Source organism: Prionailurus bengalensis, chromosome D2 (assembly GCF_016509475.1).
Source record: "Prionailurus bengalensis isolate Pbe53 chromosome D2, Fcat_Pben_1.1_paternal_pri, whole genome shotgun sequence".
NCBI lineage: Eukaryota > Metazoa > Chordata > Mammalia > Carnivora > Felidae > Prionailurus > Prionailurus bengalensis.
In genome coordinates, this window is record NC_057351.1 from 72,593,326 (window position 1) to 72,609,208 (window position 15,883).

The 15,883-nt window shown below is 41.5% G+C and overlaps 1 protein-coding gene across 2 annotated transcripts in view; it reads right to left on the reverse strand.

Annotated features, from left to right (window-relative positions):
• The window catches only part of GFRA1 (GDNF family receptor alpha 1), a 211,623-nt gene that overhangs the window by 150,725 nt on the left and 45,015 nt on the right, over positions 1 to 15,883 (reverse strand). The window lies entirely within an intron of this gene.

Genomic DNA, 15,883 nt, shown 5'->3' on the forward strand with positions numbered 1-15,883 from the left:
GTGGCTTACAATTTCCTAAACCACAAATAGACAGGAGTACTGGAAAGATCAAACAAATTACGTCCTCTGTTTTAGGAGCTTACCTCAGTGACCAGCACGTAGTAAACGTAGAGAATTTGGTGGTTATTATTAAAATTAATATTACTATTTTTCACAACCACCTTTTAGAGTAGGTTGTATTCTCATCCTTATTCAGCAGATTGGGGAAAGCGAGACCATAGAAACTCATCCAAGGCCACAGAGGAGGAAACAATCGGCTGGGGATTGGACCCAAATGTCTGATTCCAAAACCCCATCTTTTCACCCACTACCAAGTGCTTGCCTGGTTTACAAGTAACACAAAAACACCACCACACAAGAGAATAAACAGAGGAAGGCTCTACCAGTATACTAAGGTTCCCTATTTAAATCAAAGAGAAAGACATTTGTGTGAATTCTCCATATGTAACCCACGACTAATAATGCCACATCTTCCTATTATCCTAGGTCAAAGTCTCTTAAAAGGTGAAAAACTGTGACTTTATTTTTTTCAACAATTACTTGAGAGGCCATATACCAAGCACTATGTCTGGTACTGGGAAACATACAGGTAACAAAAAGCATAAACTAACAGTCACTAATATCCCTCTACTGGTAAGCACTGGCATGCCTTCTACCTTACATTTGTTTCTTCCTGTTTTTAATCGTCATAGAAATGCACTCACACTGTCTGCCTTTTGCTCCACAGTGACTGTGGGAATCATCCACGCTCCACACAGCATATCACTCATTCTCACTGCTATATACTATTCCACTGTGTGATTATAGTTATTTTCCCTTTGTAATGTTGATGGATTGTTTTCAGTGTTCGACAGTTAGGAATTGTGATGAATATCTTTGTACATGTCTTTTGGTGAACATTTATGCATACGCCAGGTCCTTTCTGATATCTTTTTTTTAAAAAAAAATGTTTTAATGTTTGAGAGAGAGAGAGAGAGAGAGAGAGAGAGAGAGAGCGGGGCAGGGCAGAGAAAGAGGGAGACACAGAATCTGAAGCAGGCTCCAGGCTCTGACCTGTCAGCACTAAGCCCGACACAGGGCTCGAACCCACAAACCACAAGATCATGATCTGAGCCGAAGTCGGACACTCAAAAGGATCGAGCCACTCAGGCGCCCCTTTTCTGACGTCTCAGATGTGCATTCAGGCTCATTCTATTCTCAACATCTCAGATGTGCATTCAGGCTCATTCTGTTCTCAACTGCCTCCCAATCACCCCAAAAGTTCTCTCATCTGTTCATATTTCTCATTCAGTAACTTAAGGTCGAATACAGTGCTGGTAGGAACACAGCAGCACCCAGACATGAGCCCGCCCCTACCCTGCTAATGGGGTGGTAGGCAGGTACAAAACTTCTGGAAGATATGTAAGAAAGATATGTAAGAAAATGTTAAATATATAGTCCTTGACCTGATAGTACCACTTCCAGGAATTTAATCTAATGAAATAAGTAAAGGTACAAAATGAGTCTATAAGGACGTTTATCACAGCATTGTGTATACTGGCAAAACAATGATTTTTGCCTATTTATCTACAGGGAATCAAACCAAAAATAATTTATCCCACAAAATGGATTATGGTGCAGCCATTGAAAATCTTTATTTAAAGACTTTGATTACTGTTGAATGAAAAAAATCAGCCAGCAACAGGGAACGCATGTCCCGAGACCACTTACGAATGCGTACGGAAGCATGTGCGAGCGTTTATCTCCATGAAGAAAGACTGTCATGGAAATGTTTGTCTTCGGGTGATGGGATCTGGGGTCACTTTTTGAAATCCTATGTAAGCATTTCTGTACGACTTTAATTTGTAACACGGACCATGCCTTACGTCCATAATCTGAATTTTAAAACTTTATTTTCATACTGGAAACTAAATAAGAACTGGACCATCCACATCTACATTTGCTGCCAGGAGCTACACATCAGCTCCTACGAGGTCACAGAGAGTGGAGAGCCCATAAAAGGTGCAGATGGGATGCACACCTGAGTGGATTAAACAGACCGCGAGGAGGGGAATACCTGTGGGAACGGTGTTCATTCCGCTGGCGTAGCTGTGACCCTCGTGTCGTTCACACACAATACACACACTCCCAAGGGCATACGCAGGCTGTGGCACAGCTATGTCAGGTTGCAGGCTCCCAGGACCCAGGCAATTGGCTGAAACACCACCCTATCCCTCACGCTCACGAAAGCTAATTGGGATGTAAATGGGCATATCGGTGCCATTCCAGGACAACTTCGACTCTGCCCTAACTTATATACACTATCTATTATTTTCTAACCTCCGCCATTCATCATTGGTACAAGTTCCGACACGGCAGTGGAAGGACGGCACTCACCCGCCATGCCTCAACATTGTCCGGAGACTGTGAGAAGGACCATGCGCAGCTCCCTAAATATACCCATCACGTGCATCTGTTGCTTGGAACACGCAGTCCATACCACCCACTCTCGGACCAGCCTGCACACCTGGAGTGGCTCTCCTCCTCAGCCTTCAAATGTCACAGCCACTGTGAAGTCTCTCAGTGCCTATCCCCACAGAGAGGGAAGTCTCTGTTCCCACCTCTCTGCTCCTAGAGTAAATTGTGCACTTTGCAATTATAGCTCATCTTATAGTTCGTTATTTATATAGCCCACAAGCTCCCGAGGACAAGAGTCATGGGTCTTAATCACCTTTGTGGATCCTCAATGACTGGCATGGTATGAGCCCACACAGGAAGGAAGGAAAAAGGGCTGGTGTGTCTTAGCACTCATCTGGTCCAACCCCTTAATTTGCAGAGGAGGAAACTGAGTCCCAGAGAAGGAGATATTTCCCAAGGTCACACAAGGCACTAAAGATTCAGCCAGGACTACACGAGATTCATTTAACCTTAATGAAGCACAAAAGCTCATCCCTATTATTAGCAAAGTACAAATTAGAGATTTATCATTCTCCTCTAATGAATGCAGACAAAAATTTCCAACCTTGAAAATATCAGTGAAATAAGATTAGTCTTTTAAACACGGATCCAGTCTCGACATCCGTCCCCGATCCTCAACCTCCTATCCATGGCTTTTGACAGGGAGCACTTCCTTTGAAATTCAGTAGTGATTTGAATCACTGGAAAGTATCAGTGGGCAGGGAGGGAGGAAATTCAGGCAGGGATTTAGTGACCTTATCCCTTCCCGTTTCATTGTATATTTCACGCTTTAGCAGACAAACCTGCATAGAGTACTACTCATATCCTCTATTCCAAGAAACACTCTTGAATTTTGTATAAGCTATTTAAAATTAAAAAAAAACCTTTTTCAGCTTCATTTACATTTTGCACCTTTTTATTCAAATGTAAATTTTAATAAACACCAGTATAAATATTGCAACAATTTTGCACATGAGTTATCTTGTAATTTACACTCTAAATTTATGTCTTTTGTAGTCTGTGGCATAAATCATTCCGCTCTTAGCATTAGTTAGCTCTTTGCTCTGTATAATAATGGCTTGGGTACCTTCTTTAAAGTTTCACTTGTCTAGACTGAAACAGCCATCCAGGCTCAGGCTCCCATAATTCACGGGCAGAAGAACAGAAAGTAAGTGAGAAGACTGTAAATCCTGTGCTGTTTGGCCACATTTTACCTCCCCCAAATTCTGGACCTCAGAGGGTATTAGCTACAGGAATACTCTAACCACCTTCATGTCCATCACCCCTAATCCCCAAGCCATAGGGACTAGTCACTTATACAACTCAAAAGGCCCTCACATTTGAGTGACATATTCTCCTTTTAGTGTAACCAATCGCTCAGAATTATTTGGGAGTCAATCACTTACACTACTCTGCACTTGAAGTTCCTTGCTGATGAGCTGGAGATATTTTAACACCCACGCCCTGGTGTTGGGCAGGTTCAGTGGGATAATTGACAGAAACAGCTGCCGTTAAGAATCACTCTGAGAGTGAGACTCAGTGCCATCCTTCCTGCTTTCCCAGGAACGGGAAATCACACAAGCACGGGGCTGGGAGTCACCAACACCCACCCAGCCACAGTCAGGTTGAGCCCAAAGGACACTAGGGACACTTGTGCAGAGGAAATAAACTCCTTCAGACAAAGCTCTGCTCACACTCACTTCCCTCAATCAGCCACAGGAACAAAGAAAGCCTGTTCTCCAGCCCCAGCCCCACCCCCACCCCCCGGAGCCATTCTGGTCCTATAGATAGATGAAAGGCCGGCCATGTGTAAGATGGCGACTCAGATGTGGGGAGAAGAAAATCAAAAGGAGCTCATATTTGTCTTTCTTAGCTTGATGCCCAGTTTCTTCCGTTAGGAATGAGCATCAAGGGTACTTGCCCCCTCCCCCACAGTCACTGAGAGAATTCACACCCTAGAGTTCTTTAATGCACTGAGTCCTCCAGAGACAGGGGCCATAAAAAGACTGGATTACTTATTATTATTAATAAGTTATGGCAATTAGACTGGGTGATTCCTAAGCGTTGCTGATTAAAAACTTTCTTGAGTGCCTACTCATCCACATGGCTAGTGTTTACCTCTATTAAAAATGATTTAACTACACTCTGGGTGAACCCCTCTCTTGCGCCTGGGTTAATAATTAGCAGTGCACAGAGCCACGCGGGTTAAGTGAGTTGGCTCTCCTTTATTTATCTATTGCTTTATTTTATGAGGAGAACTGGATGGCAGTCTCATTGCCCATTGAGCCTGCTAGGAATAATTTACTATTTCAATCCACAGTCCATGGAGATGGTTAGAGAAAACTTCACTATTATTACAACATCACACTCAGCCCACACCCCCCGGCACTGAAGATATGCCAAACAGAGAAAGTGTGCCCGACTTCCACGAGACGGGGGGAGGTGAAGTTACCAGTTCTCAAACAATGTAATCATAGTACTCTCTCAATTTTGCTTTCTTTTCTAGGTTAAATTATATATGAGGGGAGTTTAGTTTCTTGAAAATGCATGCACTTAACTCCCATTTAAGAAGTCTCACCTGGGGAGATAGCTGTCTTGTGAGTCCTCCTGTGGTTTGAGCTACAGAAAGAAAATTCTCTTTCAAGTACAAGTGCTTTTACAGTAAAGCACTGCAAATTTTACCGGGACCCAACTAACCAGGGGCAAAGGGAGAGACATAGAGAACAGCTGAAATGAACACTGCTTCCTCCAAGGGGGTGAGGTACGCCATCAACCAAAATCAGTTTCAAGATCAGCTGAGCTCTCCCTTCGCCAGATTTCAAAAACCAGATTTCATATACGTCAATAGGAAGGGCAACTAGAATTCAGTCTCTACATTTCTATAAAACTCTGTGAATGAAGAGAATCCTTTCTTTTCTTTGTTGAAAAGTGGGCCCACCAATGCCTCCTCTCTTGTCGAATACCAGCACTCCAGAGTCGCTGTGCTGGACACTCACAAAGCTGAGGTCCAAAAATGGCAGGCGTGCTTCCCAAGGAGAACTGGGTTAACTCCTTCTCTCCCAAATACAATCTAGTGTCATGTTACCGCATAGCCATGGCCACTGGATCCCATGACCTAAGATTGGGTCCTGGCCCCTCGACCAGATGGAAACCAAGGAGGAAACCTCTCGCAGACTATGTTCTCATCTAGAAGACAGGGATGGGAGACAGAAGCTTCTTCTCTCCCCTGCAGCTATCACGAGGATCAAGCTGGAATAATTTAAGCAAACCAGAGGACACGGACTTTAGCATCAAATAACAGTGAGTTCAAATCCTTGCTAGTTCACCATCCTGGCCATCTTGGGCTAGCTATTTAAGCCCTCTCTCCGGGTCTTGGTCTCTTCATTTAGAAAACGGAGATAATAAAACTTTCTTTTAGAATTCAAAGGGACAACCCAGATACATGGAAAACAATTAGCACAGAGTAGCTGGTTTACGGTACACGTTCAATAAGTGAAAGTTAATGTTATTATAATAACCAGCAGTAGAACAGGATAGCAAAGAGCTCAGGTCTCGAAGTCAGAGCTGGTTCCACGTCTGACTGTGCGATCTTGGGAAAATTACTTTAACTTCCCCAAGCCTTGCATTTCTCATCAGCAACACGCAGATAATAACAATAGCTAATTTCTGTGCTACCTCATAAATTGCTATGGAGATTAAATGAGTAATACATATAAAAATGCACAATAACTGGTACTCAGAAATATTCTATACATTGTAGGATTATTAGTCAACACACATATATTGATTGCTTACCATTTGAAAAGACTTTGTGACTTATATAGGACTGTATCAGAAGAGAAAAAAAAATCCATTAAAATAAAATGATCGTTTTAACTCCTTCTTGTCATGCAGCTATATGCCATTAAGAAACTCTGGAGCAATTCCCAAATACCACCTAATGAAGGAATGATTTTTAATGTTTTATATCAGAGACCAAGATCCGGTAACATCCTGATGATCTAAAGGGTTGTGATTAAAACCCAGAAATTGCAGAAAGCCAGGCCTGGTCTTTCTTTATGGTGCCACTCACCCCTCTGACGTTGCCTAGCTCCTCTGGACCTGTCATTATTTCTCAAGGCCACGATGTAAAGGGCTCATGCAACCCTGCCCTGGGCTTTCATCCATGCTTGAAGCCATGCTCCATGAGGCCCAGGGTTCCAAGAAGGTAGGGACTGCATGGGGGCAGCGGAATTGAGACCCACTCTGCCAGGGACAGTGGAGTTCTATGAAGAATTTGCCTTAAAAAAAAAATGCGGGGGGGGGGGGGGTTGCTGCTTTATTAAATAATTTTTTAAGTTTGAATACAATAAGCCACTTAAGCTCCTTCCTATCCAGGTGCAAGTCTGTGCTCTCCTGGAGCACAGCCAGAGCAAAGACTCCTCCAGAGCTCCTGGCTTGGCCTCAATGGCACCACACAGGAGCTGTGATTAGTTTTCTGTGTCTCCAAAGCCAGACAGCTCAGGCAGCCCTGTGGCCACACAGCCCATTTCCATGCTCCCCCGGTTTCCCCCAGGCACACTCAGGCAGCTCAAACTGAACGCAGCCCTGTGATTCTTGGTTATTAAGCACTACCTGCAAGGCCTCACTCCTCAGTCTCCAGCCCTCGATGCCAAAAACTAGCCCATTCTTTCATGCAGGTGGGCCTTGTATCTCTCCCCTTCTTTCTTCTCCGTCTCACTCTGGATGCAGGCTAGGGAAAGTTCTATGGTTTTCCTTGCTCCTGGCCTCTCCTCACCTTGTATCATGTTGGCAATGAAGACCAATACTTAGCCCGTCATTGGCGTACCTCTGAAGGCACATGGCACTCACTAAACATCTTTCAAGTATTTGTGAGTCAGGAAAGAAATTTTTTAAAGCCCCGAAGTAGCTTCCTGCTACATTTTCTGAAGAATGTGCTACCAACATCAATCTTAGGCCGTGTGCCTGTAACACATCACCCTGCACTGACTTGGGGAAGGCAGTGCACTCAATGCGAGCTAGTAAGTCCCTAAGATTTTTATGACATGCTATCCTTAGTATATCTCATTCCTAGCACAGAGGGATAAAGCTCTTAACTACTGAAAGAACATAAAAAAATAGATTTAGGAATAATACTTTTTATGATTGCATTCTGTATACTGTGAAAGTTATGTTCAAATCTGCTAGTACTTTATGGTGCTGATAAAGTAGAACAGTATGGCTTCCCGGCTAACAGTGTATTTTATATCCATTTAAAATGTTTTCTCTTAAATTGAATTACTTTTTGAGTAATTATAATAAGACTAATCTGGGCTTAATGAATTCATGTACAAATACTTTAGACTGCATTATTAAAACCTCTATGATATGAAACTATATTAAACTCAATCCCTCTAGCAACCAATGTTTTTCTCTGAAAAGACTTTCTCTGAATTCTTTTAAATCCCCTAACTGAGAAATCATAAGAAGCCACATTAAAAGCTCGAACAACAGAGTTTGATAAATAATATTGTTCGAATTTCCCTAAACTTACATAATTGAGTATTAATTGAGGGGGGGGGGATCACAGAAAGTATTTTTTATTAAGCATCCACATATGCAAAGGGCTGAAGCATCAGTCCACCTTCCAGAAGAAATCAGTTTGGCTCCGATTAGCAATGCTATAAGACCATTATTCCTTAACAAAAAAAAAAAAAAAAAAAAAAAAGAGCCTGCGGCAATCAAGCCTTATGTTCTAAAAAAGTCTCCAAACACAATAGTCTAAATATCTGGATTCTGGTTCACACTCGAGGCAAAACCACTCATCTTCTCTGGGATTCAGTTCCTCCAGCTACAAACCGGTTTGATCTCTGAGGTCCCTTCCAGTTCTAAAGCATGATGGTTTTAAGTTTAAAATTACACACATTATATCAAATGGGCTCTTATTGCATACTGCTTATTCGTCATCTTATCCACGCTAAATTACATTCACAGGAAAAAAAAAATTTCATTCCCTGCAATTCACATACATCCACAAACACATCCATAATACAGCTGGTGGTTTCAAATTTATCCCAAGATATTATCTCGGTAGAGTATTTTTCCCATTACAGATAAATTATAAACCATCTGAAATCTTTAAGGTTCTCATGCCTTCCTGAATCAATTTCTATGGCCCCCACCCAACATAAAAGATGCTCTTTCCAAGCCAACTGGGTAACTTCATCACCCATGCATTCCTCAGGCAGGTCTCCAAGCACCAGGCTTTAACTGGATTGGTTGCCCAGTTTTCTAAATTCAAACTAGATATTTATAGATGTCCAACAGGATAAGTCTCTCTCTTTGCCAGGTGATCATTACCAGGATAGACAACTTTAAAGTAAACATAAGACAATGGCCATCATCATTATTCTGATGGGTTGGCACAAATTACTATCAGGAGAGCTCCCAGGAGCCAGAGACAATTAAAGTCTGAGTTCAGAGAAGCCGCCCCCAACATCAAGCATTGCTGATTAGGAAGATTTGGGAAGTAAATATGCTTTGGCAAATTGGCCCACGTCTTCAAGAAAGAGGTTCGGCCATGCAATACACTCTGGCCCAACCTCAGTTTCAGGAGGTACAGGTTCTGGCCTGGCTCTACCATAATTCCTCTTCATAAACCATTTAAATGAATGAAGGCAAGCCATTTAAGTGCTCTAGATCCCAAAGACGGCTTGACTGGAAAACTTGTGCCATCCTTTCCGGGTCTACAGTTCTATCTTGAACATTCCTGAAATCCTTCCTAGGGACTCTGCTATGCACCCCCAACCACCTGCACATCTCCTTGGTGTACTAATACATACCTGTCCTTTTCTCTCTCTTTCTCTGCAGCTAAGCTGAAAGCACCATGATGTTCTGTCCACTGAAGTCCCAAAGTCCAAGGCAGAATATTAGAGTGTGGTAGACACATCTTAACGTTAATAATAACTGATATGTTTTCAGAGCCTTCAGTAGATCACCCACTATTTCAAGTTCTTTACACAGACTGCCTTAATCCTCTCAGTCACTCTAAAAGTTAGCTATCATTATTATTCTCATTTTACATATAAAGAAACAGAGGAGGTTAGCTAAAGTTACCGAAGGTCACGGGGAAGCAAGTGATCTGGGATTCAACCCAAGCAGTCTGGCTTCACAGCCCAACTCTTAACCACGGTGCTACACTGTGTCTTAATGAATGCCCCCAACTGTCCTTCTACACAAAGGACAACAGTTAAAGTACCTCATTCCCTCAAACACCCCCAGGGAGTTAACTTGAGCCCTATCCATAATACCTTTTCATATCTAAACTCCCCTATTTCTGGAACCCCAACCACAATTTTTCCTCTGCCTTTATCGTCATATGGATTTGGGGTCCAATTGCAGAAACCACCTAGGTGAGCCCTGACTTTTTAAAAACTTTACAAACACTCTTTTTTGAAAAAAAAAATGCAACTATCTCAGTAGGTTTATGGCAACAGCTAAGGTAAGATAAGGACACAGGGACAAGACGCAGAGCCAGATGAAAAGAGAATTCCAAGAAGAGGTCAAGGGAAGGGAGGACAGTCCAACACAAGGACATACACCTGAGCTACAGAGACTCGTGCAGCTACTGAAGCTGTCATCCTTCTAGGATTCAGGAAGAGGAGGAAGTGGGAGGTGGGGGGACAGAGGGAGAGTGGCAGGTGGGGGGGAGCCAGTGCAGGCAGGACACAGATGGGCTCTGGAGTCCCAGTGCCTGAGCTGTGACCCTGGCTCTGCCACCAGCAAAGTTAGCTGCCCTCTTTAAGGCTCCACATCACCATCCAATACAATGGGAATCACAGAAGCTTTTAGGAGGATTAAGGCACATCCATTCCCTAAAGCCTTTAAAAAAAATTTTTTTTTAATCTTTATTTATTTTTGAGAGAGAGAGAGAGAGAGAGAGAGAGAGCATGAGCAGGGGAGGGGCACAGCGAGAGGGAGACACAGAATCCGAAGCAGGTTCCAGGCTCTGAGCTGTCAGCACAGAGCCTGACGCGGGGCTCGAACTCACAAACCGTGAGATCATGACCTGAGCCGAAGTCCGACATTTAACCGACTGAACCACCCAGGTGGCCCCAGCCCCTAGAGCCTTAACACAGCACCCGGCACACAGAAGGCACTTAGTAGAAGCAGGGAATAAAATGTACTTGCTTGGATCTAAAAGCAAAAAGGCTACTCCCCATGGCCACCAGCCCCCTGGCATCGAATGATGCAGCCCAGGGGAACAATAGGAAAAAACATGTCCAGCAAAGGGGCATTCATTCTCTCCTAGTCGTACTCATTCCTGAGGAAGCAGGATCAATGTTTATTATGTGAGCAAACATTAAACCCTAAAGTATTGCCCCACACTCTCTATCACATAAATGCTAGTATTTTGCAGAGGGAGGTGGGAGTGAGTAATTAAATGTGCACTATAGGCACTCCATGAATCTTTCAGAGCGCGGGTCTTTCTTCCGGAAAGCAGTACATTTGTTTAAAGTCACCCACTCACAGGCTCGGTGTAGATAACGTGGCTCCTCTCTCTTCATGGGCCCACGTCTTGGCCGCACATGGAGGGACCTCACACCGGGCTGGGCTCTTCTACAATAGAACCGGGCATTTCCAAGGGGCAGAGGACCCAGAGAGCTGAGGACACCTTTTAAAAAACCTCTGCGGCTGTCAATTTTTATCCTTGTGAAGAAGAGCCGGCAAGCAGTAAATGTTGTTACCACACATCATACCCCACTGAGTAGCTTTTCAAAAGGAGAAGGGGAAGTTCGCTTGGCAGTTTAAGATTCTTTTAAACCTGTACGACATTATTCACTGGCTCAACACAGTCATGAAATGTAAATGTCATTTTCACGAAGGATTTGTGTGGTTGGCTTGCCCTGAAAAAAGGATTCCAACATCTTACAGAGCTTAAGAAATTTTAAGCATGCTTTCTATACACACACACACACACACAACACATGTATATGTGTGCACACACATACGCACACACACACATACATATACATACATAGATATGTATATATGCATTTTTTCCAGCATCATGGTTATTACTCTTCAAGTCCAGAATCTGGCTTCTAGTTCTAGCTCTGCCCCTAACTGGTCATGGCTGGTACCTAGTCCCTCTTGGAATGCCTCAGTTTCCTCACCTGTAAGTGAGGATAAAGCAGCCTTCATTATGTCATCAAGGAAAACATAAGATAATGGATGCAACTGCACTCAGAAAAAATAAACTTAAATTTTCTGATGCTTTGTTAGTGTTCACTGAAGCTGATACACTATAATGAACAATCAATGGACCTATAGGAAACTAAAGTCCAGATCCTACAGGGAGCTTACAATAAAAGAAGCATCAGACACGCTCAAGGCAAAAGTGTTAAATTCTACAGGAAGAATAAAACAGAACAGTGAAGAAAAGAGATATTTCAAGAATGGGACTTCATGGACCAGATACAAGCTGAGTTGGATGGTGAAGGGCAGTCCTAAACAAAGTCAACCTTTGCGGAGCCTTTATTTCTAAGGACTTTACCTAAATATTTAATATAACACTCCCTGAACTCTGTGAATGAAGTATCATCCTCATCCTCTTTTAAATAGTAAGTTAATTTGCCAGAGAGCCCACAGGCAATCACAGCTGTAGGACACTCCTTCGTCACTACTGCACTGAAGAACTCCGAAAGGAAGAAATGAGAGAAAAGGAACCAACAGGAGGAGTGACTCAGAAAAAACAAAATGGGCTCATGAGAAGTCAGAGAAGACCTAAAGAAGTAGAGATACATGCTGTATTCACACACTGGAAGCCTCAGTAATGTCAAGATATTGGTTCTCCCCAAATTGATCTATAGATCCAACAGGATCCCAATAGTAATTCCACCAGACTTTTTGTAGGCAATGATTAGCCAATTCTAAAATTTATAAGAAACACAGGTACCTAGGATAGGCAGCAGTCTTCAAAAAAAAAAAAAAAAAAGGCAAAGTCAGAGGGCTGACACTACTCAACTCCAAGACATATAATAAAGCCACAGTAATCAACACAGAGTGTTACTGGCATTAAGACAGACAAGTCGATCAATAAAGCAGAACAGGGAGCCCAGAAACAAACCTGCATTTTTACAATCATTAGATTGTTGACAAAGGAGTCGATTCAATCCAGTGGGGAAAGGCAAGTATCTTTAACAAATGGCACCGGAACATCCATATAGAGAAAAATAAACTTAGACTCCTACCTCTCACCATACACAAAAATTCATGATAGATCTTAGACCTATAAATGAATGCTAAAACTATAATGTTTCTAGAAAAAAACATAAAATAGTCTAGTGACTTGGGAGTACATAGAGATTTCTTAGATAGTACACTGAAAGAAATAGCAATAAAAGAAAAAATGAATTCAATTTCATCAAATTTTAAAACCCTGCTCAATAAAGAATGTCATTAAGAAAATGAGTAATAAGCGATTTTGGAGAGAAAATATTCACAAATCCTGTATCTAACAAAGATCTGGCATCCAGTATTTATAAAGAACTCCTTCAACTCACTAATAAAAAGACAAACAACGCACCATTTTAAGTGAGTAAAATATCTGAACAGACACGTCACAAAGTGATCAATAAGCACATAAGAAAAGTGTCCAACATCATTAGTCATGAGGGAAATGCAAATTAAAACCACAATAATATATCACTATGTACTCACCAGAATGGCTAAAATTAAAAAGACTCACAACATCAAATGTCAGCGAGGATTAATAAATGGCATCTGAGACTCTCCTCCAATTGCTAGTTGTAGTGTAAAATGACATTACCTCGGGGGAAGATCTGGTAATTTCCTATAAAACTAAACATATACCTACACCATGATCCAGCAATTCTGCTCCTAGGGATTCACTCAAGAGAAATGAAAATACAGAGCCACGAAAACAACTTGTACGTGAATGTTCTTAACAGTTAGAAATAGTCCACAGGTCCATCAATGGGAGAATGGATAAACAGATGTGAAGTATGTTCATACAACAGAATACTACTCTACAAGACAAAAATATGGCATTAGTAGTATACACAACAACATGAATGAGTCTCATTAATATAATGAGCAGAAGTCTTACACAAAAGAATACTTATTGTGCGGTTTCATGAATAGAAAATTCTAGACCAGGCAACTTAATTGATAGTTGAAAAAATGGCAATACTCCCCAGAGTGATCTACAGATTCAGAAAAAAATCCTATCAAATCCAGCTTTCTTTGAAGAAACTTGAAAGCAGATTCTAAAATTCCTATGACGTCTTAAGGGATCTTAAAGAACCAAAACAGTCTTGAAAAAAGAGGACAAAGTTAGAACACTCATACTTCCCAACTTTAAAACTTCCTACAAAGCTACAGTAATCAAGACAGTGTGTGATGGGTACAAAGTTAGACACACAGATCAGTGGAATGGAATTGAGAGCCCAGCGAAAAATCCTCACATTTATGATCAACTGAATTTTGAGAAGACAATTCAATGAGGGGAAAATAATTTTTTCTACTAATAGTGATGGGGTGACTGAATAGCTACATGTAAAAATTGAAACCTTGTTTCATACCATATATAAAAGTTAACTCAAAATGGATTAAAGATATAAAACTCTTAAAAGAAAACCTAGGGCTAAACCCTTGTGACTTTGGATTAGACAACAGTTTCTTAAATATGACAAGAAAATCGTAAGCATTGAAAGAAAACACAGACAACCTGAACATCTGCAAAATTAAAAATTTTGTATCTCAGGGAGCATCTCTCTACTTGCTAGATAAAATGTCGAACAATTCACGAGTCACTTAATAAAGCCAATTACATCCTCAAAAAAATTATGTCTCAAAGGGCACCATCAAGAAAGTGAAAAGACAACTCACAAAACTATGGAAAGTAATTGCAAGTTACATATCTGATAAGGCATTTACATCAAGACTATGCAGAGAACTATTACAACTCAAAAATAAAGAGACCAATAACCCAATTCAAAGAGGCAAAAAACCTAAATAAAAATTTCTCCACAAGAGGGATACAAAGGGCCAATAAGAACCTGGAAAGATGCTCAACGTCATTAGGCATCAGAGCAATACAAATCAAAACCACAGTGATAGAACACTTCATACCCACTAGGATGGCTATCATCAAAAAGACAGGCAATAACAAGTATTACCAAAGATCTGGAGAAACCAGAACGCTGCTGCTGGGAATGTAAAAATACAGACTCTGGAGAAGAGTCTGGCATGTCCTCAAATGGTCAAATACAGAGTTACCATATCATCCAGCCAGACCAGTCCTCCGTATACACCCAAAAGAAAGGAAAACATATCTGCACAAAAACTTATACACAAATGTTCATAGCAGCATTAGTCACAATAGCCAAAAAAAAAAAAAAAAAAAAAAAAGGAAGCAATCCCACTGGTCCTCAAACGGCAAATGGATAAACAAAATGTGGTATATCCAAACAATGGGATATTATTTGGCAATAAAAAGGCAGGAAGTAACTAATACATGCTACAATATGGATAGATCTTGAAAACCTCATACTTGAAAGAAGCCAGTCACAGAGGAGCACATACTGTATGGTCCTGTTTACATGAAATGTCCAGAACAGGCAAATTTAGGGACAGAAAGCAGATTAATAGTTACCTAGGGCTAGAAAGGATGAGGGAGTGCGGGATAACAGCTGGGTTTCTTTTTAGGGCCATGGAAATATTCTAAAATTGACTGTCTGACAGATACACAACTCTGTGAATATGCTAGAAATCACTGAGCTGTACACTTTAAATGAATAACCTGTATGGCATGTGAATTATATGTCAATACAGCTGTTTGAAAAGAGTCCTGGGCTGTGACTGTATTTCCAACGACGAGTTATGCCAACCTCTGCCGCTCGGGCCCACAGCTAGGCAAGCCAATCTCATAACTGCATTCAGCTCTTCATCATGAACACATCTAAATAACCTCGCTCAGGTGCTGGCACCACACTGGGTACCAAGAAAGGTTGGCATAGACGGAAGACTGCATCCCTTCTTCTCGAGGAATCACAGCCCAGTGCCTCGGTCTACACCGACCCCTGCGTGGCTGTTGAGTACTTGACCATGGTGAGTCTGAATGGAGATGTGTTCTAAGCGTGAAACAGACACTGAATTTCAAAGACTCTTTTCAAAGAGACAAAAAGTAAAATAGTTAACAATCGTTTATACTGAATGACATGCCGAAATGATATTTTGGGTAAACTAGGTGAAAATGAAACGTCAAAATGAATTCACCGGTGCTTTTTTTTTAATAGTTTGAATGTGGCACAGAAATTACAAATCACATGTGTGGCTCAGTACTACTGGGGAGTACTGGCTTAGATTTTTAAATACAAATAAATCATCAAAACTTTCCTGATCCCCGGCGTTTTAGAGGATTGTTTTACGCAGACTTCTAAAT